The following is a 12,189-nucleotide window of genomic DNA, read 5'->3' as shown; positions in this document are numbered from 1 at the left end:
ACCTCAGGGGGTTGCTGTGAGGATGACATGAGATGATGACGTCCAACTCTTAGCCTCAATACATGTAACTCTTATTTCTAGACTTTAGAGAGAAGGCACTGGTGGGAAAGAATCATTCCAGAGCGAGGTACTGCCCAGCACAGTGCAGAAAGGGACAGCAGGCAGGGTTGGACAGGATGTTTAATCTGCTGGTGCTTAGAGCAGAGGAAAGGAAGGCATGCTGGGAAATGCCATGGGAAAAGCGGGTCCAGGTGACAAAGGGCCCACTCCAATGCCAAGCTGAAGACCTGAGCCTGCTGAACTCATTTGTTAGCTCTTTTCTTTTTTTCTTGTAGATCCCTTAGGATTTTCTATATACAAGATCATGTCATCTGCAAATAGAGATAGTTTTGCTTTCAAGTCTAGATGTCTTTATTTCGTTTCCGCGCCTAATTGCTCGGCTGCTTTTATCTCCTTTTTGTTTTGGCTGGGTGAGAGCCAGCCCTGGCCAAATAAGGGAGGGTATGCAGTGTATAGCCAGGTAAGGACCAGGGCAGCTCTCCTGAGCTCCAATGTGACACACACTCCTGGCATCCCCACCTGGTGAGCAGAGAGGGAAGCACAAGTAAGTGCTTTTCTGCAGCACTCATAGCTGAAGCTCGTTTCTGGAGCATTCAGTACCTGTTTACTGAGCCCCCTCCTTGGCTCTTGGGGCTGAGGACATAGAGGTGATTCAGATGTAAATTTGGTACCGCAGTCTAATGAAATAGTCTGGTCAGTTAAGGAATTACAAACCAGCCCGACCAGGGTTACAACAGAGGTCTGTACAAACTTCAGAAAAACCCTGGAGAAGGAAGCAAATTCCTGTCTGGTGGAATTGAGAAAAGCCTTAAAGGAAATGACATCAGAGCTAGATTGTAAAGGACTGATTGAATGTGTGTCAGGCTGAGAGGAAGGGAACAGGCATCCTGGCACAGAGAAGAGCATTTGCAAAGAAAGGTACGGGGTCCAAAAGAGCAGGTCTGTTGAGGGAAAGTGATTTAGCAGAAGGGGGGGTTACAGGATAACCTGGGACGGGATGGAAAAGCCTCTTGTGCTGTAGGGTCAAAGGTAACAACATTTTACTAGTCAGTGCCAGGCCTTCCCCCTCGGTTGGCAGAGCAGAATCTGTTTTTGAATGCTGTCTCTTGGGCTTTTGTTGTGCTGATTGGAGTAATGAATAAAGAGAAGGCACTGGGAAAGCTAAGTGGATTTAGATTAGAAATGCATGACACCCTCCAATAGCTCTGGAAGATTGGAAAGTGGAGGAGTGAAAGAAAGAGGGAATAAAGCAGGAACTGTTGCAAGCTAAAGTTTTTGAAAGGGGGCAGGGAGCAGCTGACGCAGGAAGTCGCGCTATGGGGTGAAAGATGGGGGAGAGAGGTTCTTTAGGCTATTTTTTTGCCTCTTTATGAGTCTTTAGCAAATGTTTGTTTTCCATCTTTTTTATTCCTGGGTGTTGGACTTGAATTTCTTGTGACTGTAATTCCATGGGTAGACTCCACGAGACCCACCCAGTTGTATTTGGGCTGCATTTGTATTATATACGTTGGGGGCTTATCCTGTGTGTCCTATTATCGCGACATCAGTGGCAAGAACATTGACGAGTCCTGAATAGGGGAAAGAGGTGACTGGATGTGTGGCTTCGGTGTGTAGGATGGGCTGAAGGGACCAAGATCAGGATCAGGATGACCAATCGGGAAGCTGTTAGGACAGTTCAGAGAAGGTGGTACCGAAGTCTGAACCAGAGCAGCAGTAGCACAAATGATGATTATTATCTGTGCTTTTCAGTACTCTGTAGTGCCAAATCTTAACACAGGTGTAAGTACGAGGTGACAGCAGCCAGGAAGGAAACTGTTTACCTGTGGGGTGATTCAGATCATAATAATATCCAAGGCCTTCGGTTTTCTTTGTGTATGTCACACCATGGGAGCAGCCCAGAACTTTCGTCTGCCGCCTGAGAGACTCGCCTTTCACTTTCTGTGCTGGAAGAGACAGAGACAGAAACACTTTCATTGTGGTCTCTTAGACTCACACATACGCTCCAGGAACATTCCTTCTCTGGGAGTAGAGTCTGTCCTTACATTTGCCAGAGGAAGCAGCTCCCAGTCAGCTTTGCTGTCAGTCCACTAGGGAGATGATTGCTGTTGGGACTGGCCAATCAACCCGCAGGACAGAAAGTTCTTGGATGAACTAGGACAGAGCCACAGCTCTCCCTAATGCACATGGAACAAGGAAGAGAAGTGGGAGCTCTTAACTCATGTTTTCATCTCCAGCAGCTTGGCCTAACATAACATCTGGCACCGCGTTATTGTTTAATGAATACTTCCTGAATATATTGATGAATTAGCACAACATGAAACCCGGAAAATGGTCTTGTTGGGGCAGGAGTACGAAGTGCTAAAGGCAGGATTTATCCGTTCACTCATTCATCGTTTCTTGAGCTCCTCCTACCACTGAGCTTTGGGTGAGGACAGTGGTTCACAGTCTCGGCTGCATCTGGAGAGTTTTTCAAAATCTTGAGACCCTAACCACAGTCCAGATCAATTGAATCAGAATCGTGTCTGAGGGTAGGACCCAGGAATTAGTATGTTTTTCTAAAACTCCCCATGTGATTCCAGTGGACAGACAAGGTTGAGAACCACTGGGGTATCTGTTACAATTATAGGTGAATTATAGGTGAATATTGCCCCTGTGTTTGTAAAGATCAAAGCCTACGCGAAGGATACCTGAATTCATTCATTCATTCAGTAGAATACAAAGCATGAAATGCCTTCATAGAAACAATCCTTTGGGAACCCAGAGGAAGGAATGCTTAGGTGTGGCTAAAGGATATAGGAACGCTTCAAAGAGGAAGGAACTTTTCAGATGGGCTTTACAGGATGACTAGAAGTTTATCAATATCTCCCTTCCTTCTTTTCTTTCTTCCTTCTTTCTTTTCTTCCTCCATCTTTCCCTTCCTTTCTGTCTTCCTCTCTCTTTTATTCCTCTCTTCTTTATCAACCTTTCCATACCCCCGTTCTCTTTTCATCCTTCTCGCCTACTCTGTTCCAGGCAGGCTCTGAACTAGGCCCCAGGAACAGACAATAGTAAACCAAAATGAGGGCCAAGCCCTCAAGGCCCCTCCTTTTCCAGAAGGAGGGAATAGCATGTGCAGAGCTACAAACGCTGAAAGAACCTGGGGTGTTTGGGGATAGTTGCTTCATTTTTACTAGAATAAACATGAAGGAAATGTCATGCCAGCAGCCTAAGGAGTGTGAAATTTTCCTTAAAGGCTTTTAGGAGCAAAATAATTGTATGCTGTGATTTAAAAGTGTTTACCACATTCTGGGTGGTACCTGAAGTAGCTCTAAATGGGACACAGACATAGCATTAATTAATACTGACTCACACGGGTTTTCAGTCCTTCTGATTACCTCCAGGAGAGGCTCAGTCGGGTGCAGGTAGGTCTTCAACACCTATCTTTCACTTGCTCATCTTTCTTTTTAACAAAGCAGAGCCTCCCTCAAAATGTCCGACTAGAATTTAATCACCTTGTTTTGTGCCACCCTATTTATTTTCATGGAAAGCTTCTATAGGTGACAAAAAATAGATGACTGGCTTTTTTATATGTCATGGTGAAATAAATGTAAGCTTAAAAAGCAGCTCCATTAAAAATAGGTAAAGTATATGATGGTATAAGAGACACATAAATCTAGCAAAGCTTATAATGGGGATAAGTAAATAACTGAAGGCGAGATCCAGTTCATCGATATTTCTTTTCGTAGGTCATGCTTTTGGTGTCAAGTCTAAGAACTCTTTGCCTAGCCCTGAACCCCGAAGATGGTCTTAAACATATTTTTCTGAAAGTTTTATTTAAGTCTATGAGCCATTTTGTGTTAATTTTATTTTATTTTATATGAGGCATGAGGTGTCGGTCGAAGTTCAGTTTTTTGCCTATAGATGTCTAATTGCTCCAGTGCCATTTGTTGCAAAGGCTCTTCCCTCAATTAAATTTATTTTGTACCTTTGTCAAAAATCTCTTGGGCATATTTACGTGGGTTTATTTCTTGGTTCTCTATTCTGTTCCATTGGGCTGTGTCCATCTCCATCAATACCACAGTCTTGATTCCTGTAACTATTTATGTCTTGAAATTGGGTAGACTTATTTCTCCCATTTTGTTCTTATTTTTTCAAAATGATTTTAGCTAGTTTAGTTCCTTGGCCTTTTCATATACATTTTAGAATAATCTTGTCCATATCTATAAGACATGTTGCTGAGATTTGGATAGGAATTGCATTAAATCTGTACATTTATGGGGGGAGAATTTACATATTTTCTATGCTGAGTCTCCCAATCCGTGAACACTATGTATCCCATTTATTTAGCTCTTTTATTTCTTTCATCAGTGTTTTCTGGTTTTCAGCGTGCCGGGCCTGTGCAAGTTATTCATCTGAGAATGTACTGATTTCCTTTCATTCCTTAAGGGATTTTCCGTGAGTGTAAGATTCTGGGTTGACAGTTCTTTTCTTTCAGTATCTGAAAAATATTGTGTCACTCCCTTCTTGTCTCTATGTTTTCTGATGAGAAATATACTGTCGTTCTCGTTATGGGAGGATACTGTTTTTCTCTGGCTGCTGTCAAGATTTTTTGACTTTATTATGGTGTGGATTTGGGGGGCTGTTTGAGGTTCACTCAGCTTCTTGATTCTATAGGTTTATATCTCTTCCAAATTTAGGAAGTTTCCAGCCCTTGTTTCTTCACGTACCTTTTCATCTCCACACTTTCTAGTCTCCTTCCAGGACTATAATTACACGAATGTTAGATCTTTTGTTATAATCCCACAGTCCCTGGGGCTCTGTTCACTTTTTTTTCCCCCAGTCTATTTTCCCTCTGATGCTCAGATGGGGTAATTTCTATTTTTCTGTCTTCCAGTTCACTGATTCTTTCCTCTGTTCCCTCCATCTTGCTGTCATGCCCATCCATTGAGTTTTTATTTCAGCTATTAAATTGTTCAATTCTAAAATTTTCATTTGGTGCTTCCTTTCATCTCCTTTTTCCCTGCTGAGACTTTCTATTTTATCATTTGTTTCAAGTGGGTGCACATTTGCACATTGAAGTATTTTTATGATGATTACTTTAAGGTATTTGTCAGATAATCCTTAAATCTCTGTCATCTTCGTGTTGGTATCTATTGATTGCTTTTTAAAAATTTACATATGAAATCTTCCCATTTTTTGATATCACAACTAACTTTCAATTGAAATATAGACATTTTAGGTATTACGTTATAAGACTCAGGATCATATTTAAGTCTTCTGTTTTATCTGGCTTTATGTGACACGGCTATGGCAGAGGAAGCAGAAGACAGTGGGGAGGGGGGTACTGCCTCATTACTTCAAGTTGAGAGGAGAAGTCCAGGCTCCCCACTCCGCTTCTGTGACACCTGAAACTGAAGGGATCTTCATTACTGATGTGTGGGGGCAGGGGCTGTTCTTGCTCCCCACTAGACGCCCAGAGATAGCTCCCTGGCTGGGAGGGGCACCTGTGCCTCCTTACTGCTCCCATGTGGCCTCCACTGACACTGTGGGGTGGGACGCAGGTCTTGTCTCCACCTGATGTGGATGAAAGTCCCGGCTCCCTCATAGGGACAGTAGGGACACCATCCCAGCAGGGGGGTTGGGTTGCCTTTTTACAGCCTGACAAGGGTAGATTTCGGCTCCCTACTTGCCTTTGCTGGCTAGGTCGGGAATGGGGCTCCAGTGTTTCCTGTGGTGTTTGACTGCCATCGAGCACTTATTGCCTAGAAGTGTTCTATTTTGCTAGACTGCCCCTTTCCTGGTCCTTTGGCTAGACACAGCAGGCTTTTGGAAGGGGTGGCACTTTTTTTTTCCTGTGCCCATGAGTACAGAGTTTCTAAGCACCCAGCTTCTCCAGCTCAGGGTCTCAGATACATGTGGCCACACAAAAACCCAGGGAACTCATCGCTATGTCATTCTTTGGATCCCAGAGTTCATAGCAGGGCTGCCTTTGCCTCTCCACCTTTCAGAGTCGTCTTACGTTTGTTTTAAACATAATATTCAGGGTTCTTATTTGTACTGAGCAGAGTGATAGGGGAAAGCATCTTTACGCCATCTTCTGCGAAGCAGATTTCTCAGTATGTTTTAAAAGCTCTCCAGGCAGCCAAGATTGGTAACCACCAGTATAGGTTGTAAGAGCCACGAGGGCAGGATTGTGTCTATTCTTTATTATCACAACATCTGTACTTGATCCCTGAATAAAGATCTTTTGAATCAATGTATGGTTGACAGAAGGAAGGGAAAATGGATGGATGGATGGATGGATGGATGGATGGATGGATGGATGGATGAATATCAGAATGGAACTGGCAACCAGACTGATTCACACTCATCTCTGTCCTTGTACATACTTAAACCCCTGTCTAGATAAAAGTCTGGCCCCAGCACCAGCGAGAGGGCTTGACCAGCAGGTGGTGCTCAGGAGCCCCAGGTGTGCAGCTTGGGTGGCCACTGCTGTAAGGCAACGGGTCACTTTAGTGAAGGAGACAAAGCCATTAGAGAAACTCCGAATTACCTAGGAGCTCTCTCTTGTAAACATCACATCTGCCTCTCCTTTCTCTTCTGCCAGCTCTTTTATTTACTTTAATATCATACATAATTTTTTCTTTCTCCAGAAGAAAACAGCCTGGATAACTTTGGTCTTTGAAAGTGCCTTCCTCAAGGCTTCATCTCCAGAGATTTGGAACAAAAAGAAAACCTTATTCATCGTGTCCTGAAATGATATGTGTGTGAGCTGGGCCTGGTGTTGTGTTCACTGTGTCCTTGTGTAATGTTAGCACGGATATTCCTATTTCCAGTTCCACGAAATCTTCATTTAAAGCGTTCGTTGCTTCCCTCTCTTTCTTAACATGGTGAAAAGGAGGGTGAGTGAGGGCAGGGGGCGAGGGTCTGAAGCTCCTTCATGTATCTTAGAAGGTGGGTATCCCTTGGGCCTTTAAATGAAACTTGCTCTTCAGTCACTCTTGGACCTTAGTGCAGGGCACCAAGGCCTGTAAACTCCTGTTTCCACATCTTGAAAATGGGGGCAAAAATGATGGCTTTACTGTGAGGTCACCGGCACTGTGGGAATTACATGAGTCAACACGGAAAACCTCCCAGCCCAATGCTGGGATATAGAAAGGCTTTGCGATGTTACTTTTCTTTTTCTTCATGCTTTTTAAGGACACAGGGTAACAGTTAACAGCGCTGAGCTTTCTGTGCTTGTTTTGTTTGCCATATAGTGATAATTATCCTTCAGCTTCTGTTTCCTGTGCCTAATTTTAAAAATCCCAGCTTGTCACACCAGCGCTGGGAATGGGAAGAGCAAACAAACAGTCAAACAAGTCTAACCTCCCAAACGCTTAAGGCAAATTATAAAATGAGAGAAGATCATAGAGGTACAGGAGAAAAAGGTTGACGTAGCTACGCCATTTCCATATTTCCACTTCTGAGGATGGAGCCAGAAGTGACATATAACCTCTCACTGTGCCCCCTTCAAAAGAAACCACGAAATACATATACTCGAAAACTTAGTACCAGCTCAAGGTGTCCTTCTACTAAGCCACTAGTTTGCTTTCATTTAAATGACACTCGAATCTAGTAATGAATCCTTTTTCCCTCTTTGCTGTGCCTTTTGGGAAACTCAGAGTCAAATTTGTGGCCCAACTCTAGTGGTTCTTTAGGACCCATCCTTAATTTCATTCTTATTTGCCTAGCACTATTTAAAAAACAAAAACAAAAAAGCAACTAGTGCCTAGTAGGCATGTTGGTAAGCAACTGGTATACCTACATAGATTTTTTTTAAAAAAAACAAAACAGAGATATGGAAATGCCAGCAGCCTCTTTCGTAGGCCACTGAATTTTTTTTCAAGGCAACTTTATTAAGGTATAATTTACATACCAGGAAATTCACCCATTTTAAGTGAATCATACAATTCAATGATTGTTAGTAAATTTACAGAGTTGGGCAATGATTATCAGCATCCAGTGTTAGAACATTGCCATCACTCCCAGGAATTCCTTTCCCATTCCCACCCCCAATCCCAGACAACCACTAATCTACTTTCTGTCTGTATGGATTTGCCTGTGCCGGACATTTCTTACGAATGGAATCAGACAATGTGCTGCCTTTTGTGTCTGGCTTCTTTCACTTAGCATGATGGTTTTGTAGTTCACCCACATTATAGCATGTATCAGTCTTTTGTTCCTTTTTATTGACAAATACTCTTTCATTGCATGGATGTACCATATTTTGATTATCCACTCACCAACTGATGAACAGTTGGGTTGTTTCCACTTTGGGGCTTAATAGGATGAGTAATGCTATGAACATTTACACACAAACTTTAGTGTAAACATGTTTTCAGCCCTCTTGGGTATATATGTAGGTACGGAATCTCTGGGTCATATGGCAACTATGTTTCACTGTTTAAGGAAACACCAGACTTTTCCACAGTGGCTGCACCATTTTACACTCCCACCAGCAGTATACGAAGGCTCTAAATTCTCCACATCCTCTTCAACACCTATTGTTTGTCTTTTTAATTATAGCCATCCTAGTGGGTATGAAGTGGTCTCATTGTGGTTTTGATTTACATTTCACTGATGAGTAATGATGTTGAGCATCTTTTCATGAGCTTATGAGCCATTCCTGTATCTTCTTTGGTGAAATGTGTATTCAAATCCTTTGTACATTTTTTAATTGGGTTATTTTCTTCTTATTATTGAATTGGAAGAGTTCTTTATATGCTCTGGATATATCAGATATATGTCAGGTATATGATAAACAAATATTTTCTCCCATTCTATAACTTTTCCCTTTCTTAATGGTGCTTTTTGAAGCACAAAAGTTTTTAATTTTGATAAAGTAAAATTTAGCAATTTTTTTCTTTATTGGTTGTGCCTTTGGTGTCATAGCTAAGAAATCTTTGCCAACCTGAAGGATTTCTCCTAAGAGATTTAAGAGGTTTAGCTCTTCCATTTATGACTGTCATCATTTTTGAGTTAATTTTTGTGTATGTGGTGAAGTAAAGGTCTAAATTCATCTCTGTGCACATAGATATCCGTTATCCCATCATGTGGATCATTGCCTTTGTCTGTGGCCTTCTTCCATCTCTCCTCCATTTCAGTATGCCTAGAGATGGGCAACGCCTTCCCTTGGTGGAAGCCCCCACCACTTTCCCATCACTTCAGTTCACTAGACCACCCCAATTCCAGTTTTCCAGAAGAGAGAATTGGACTGATTGGCCCATTTGGAGTCGGATGACAACCTCTGGTCCAATCACACATTCCCAGGGTCAGGGTTGTATGGTATAACTATGGCTGCCAGAGCCTACCCCTGGGTAGGATGATGGTTCTCAGAGAAGGAACCTTGTTGTGAGCTGAGCAGATACTCCAAAAGGTATATACTCTAAAGTCATTATATCGCATTCAGCATTCTGGATCCCCTATAAACTAGCTTGACATTTCCAGCTTGGGGCTCACAGGTCATGTCCCCAAAATTTGTTCTTTGTTGACCTGTGTGCAAGTGTTTATGGAAACAAATAAAACAATTGAATGATCGACAACATTTAAAACTAAACGATTTCATGTAAAACTCCAGCTTTTGTGCTTCATTTTAAAAATAGGCAGATGTGGGCCTGCAACAGTTGGTGAAATCTGAATGGCAGCTGTGCTCTTCCAACAGAGACTATACTCTCCAGCTTGCCCCAGTCCCCACCACTCCCTCTTGTTCTACACACAATCCCCTGTATTAACTTTTCCTTCCTGTCACGGTGGACACTTGAATGTGTACCTCCACCCCCCAGAAAGCCCACTGGGGCCACTGCCTGCCCACAAGGTCATATACCTCTGTGTCTTACCCAGAGGCTAACTCTTGCCCCAGCACTGCCCTAGATTCTAAGTACAGTTCCTGCAGACATGGGCTCATAATGGGATTTGCCATTTGCAGTCTGCTCTCTGCAGCACAGCAGTAACATTAATAAGGCTGGGTGTTTTATGGAAATTATGCTCTGACTGAGAATATGTTCTGACTCACTGAGAATATGCAGTAATTGAGGCACGCTCTTGCATGATGCCTTTTTCTCAGAATTAGAGCAAAGAAATTAATGTTCTGACTAACTTGACCAGAATAACCAAACAATGCAAATCTGGCAGAGGGCAGCAGTTTGGAATGGGGATGGGTGGATGAGTTTGGAATGTTTCAAGAAAGGAATCCCAAACTCTCACTTTTTACTAAAGAAAATAAAAGATGTGCTAAGAATGTGCAAGACATTTCTTTTTTACAGTATTTTTTTCCAGTGGAATAAATCTGTTTTATTTTGATTTTTAAAATGAGTGCAGTTAGTTCTCATTTTCCCTGTTATAAAACGAAGACATTGTCACTGTTGAAATCTTGGGAAATACCAAAGATAATAAACATCATCCACTACCCAGGGAAACCAGTGTCAGCATAACGTAACATAACAGGGATTCACCCTCGCTCCAAGCCTGTTAGTTAATAGAGTTGACATCATCCTGTATAAACAATGTCTGTTGTGAATTTAATTTTATCATAAGCGTTTTCCCATATCATTACTGGTGCTCCATGAATGTCATTATCAATGACTGCATGACATTCTATTCTGTAACTATCCCGTAATATGTTTAGTTCCCAAATGTTAGATTATTTCCTATCATTTGTACTGTTGCAGTGAGCATTTGTGCGCATACATTTCTATCCATGTTTTGGATTCTCATGAAAGAAATTCCTAATAATAAAGTTTCCAGGAAAAAGTAGGAAACTTAGCTGAAAGGTATCAATATTCATCAATAGGATAAATCTTGTCTCAAATTTTTGTGGATTTAAATATGCTTATGAACAATATGCCCGTATCGTCTGCACTTACGTCCTTCTCCCTGTGTCTGCTGCTGCTCTTTAGCCGTTTGTGTCTCAGTTCTTCAGAACTCATCCAGGAAACCTCTCTTGAGTATCTGTCATGTGCCAGCCTGGTGCCAGCCCAGAAGAATGGCAGTGAGTGAAACAGTATCATCCCTGCCACCAAGGAGCGAGTGTCCCCTTGATGGTCATGAGGATCGCACGTCAGAAACAGGAATAGTGGGCACACTCCCTGCCCTAGAGATGCTCCCTATTGAGTTGGGGGAGAATTAGCTAAAGAAAGGATGATAAGATAGGTGATCGAAGGGGGAGTGTCAGCAGTGGGCACACAGAAAGTGGAGGGACTAAGGGCTCAAGGCGGAAGGGTGCTGCAGGCCGGGGAGACAGCACCGGCGTCCTTACACCTTGGCCCCAACATGTCTTTCCAGACTCATCAGTCTGCCCTCCAGTCACTTACGATTCCCTCCCAGTTCCTCGAACTTAGCTCTGTCCTTTTATTCCTTGTTTGTTTATTCTCTGCTCCTTAAATGCCTCTTCCTTCCGCCCAGTAAACATCTACTGCTCCTTTAAAGCCCAGCTCACTCATCGCCCCTTCTCTGCCATCCTGCTTGCCATCCACGCTCTACTTTGGCTGTTCCTCTTCTAACTGCCACCTGCTTTGATCTTACCTCGGTCATCACACTTCCCCAGTTGAAATTTAGAATTTTTAACTTAATTTTTATATTTTGTCTTTCTTCTCATGCTCGTTGACAAACTCCTTGAAGTCAGGGGCAGTGTATCAGTTAGGACTCTGTTTGGCTGCGTGTGATAGAAATCGCTGGCTACCCCAGAAGAGGAGAGTCCTGGCTGATCGGGCAGTTCCATGACCATCAGGGACCTCAACTTTTTTCCAAATTGCAACTTGACATTCCTCATTTTGTGGCTCTTTCTCATGGTCCCAAGATGACTGCTTAAGCTCCGTTCATCCTGTCAATGTTCCACCCAGCAGGAGGAATGAAGGGCCAAAGAAAAGAACACATCCTCCCTTTAGGGCTGCTTTCAGAAAGTTGCAAACCACATTTTCATTTCCATTTCTTTGGAACTTAGTCACATGGTCAGACCCAGCTCCAAAGGAGGCTGGGAAATGCGGTCTCTCATCCAGGCAGCCATGTACTCAGCTAAAAGCAGAAGTCTGTTCCTAAATAGAGGAGAACTGATATTGGAAGATTACTAGTAGTTTCTGCCACAGTGAGAAATGGAGAGAGCAAGGATGATCT

The 12,189-nt window shown here is 42.7% G+C and overlaps 1 protein-coding gene across 2 annotated transcripts in view; it reads left to right on the top strand.

The window, feature by feature from the left end:
* The window catches only part of HRH1 (histamine receptor H1), an 85,622-nt gene that overhangs the window by 63,666 nt on the left and 9,767 nt on the right, over nucleotides 1-12,189 (top strand). The window contains exon 1 of one of the 2 annotated variants that reach the window (XM_019732696.3): nucleotides 914-978. The exons of the other annotated variant lie outside the window; for it this stretch is intronic. The gene's annotated coding sequence lies outside the window, so the exon portion shown is untranslated. Of the gene's footprint in view, nucleotides 1-913; nucleotides 979-12,189 lie in introns of those variants that run through there. 2 annotated transcript variants of the gene reach the window in all.

This window comes from Rhinolophus sinicus, chromosome 5, assembly GCF_057876585.1.
Source record: "Rhinolophus sinicus isolate RSI-liver-muscle chromosome 5, RSI-T2T, whole genome shotgun sequence".
Taxonomy (NCBI): Eukaryota; Metazoa; Chordata; class Mammalia; order Chiroptera; family Rhinolophidae; genus Rhinolophus; species Rhinolophus sinicus.
This window is presented reverse-complemented; position numbering and strand designations above follow the sequence as displayed.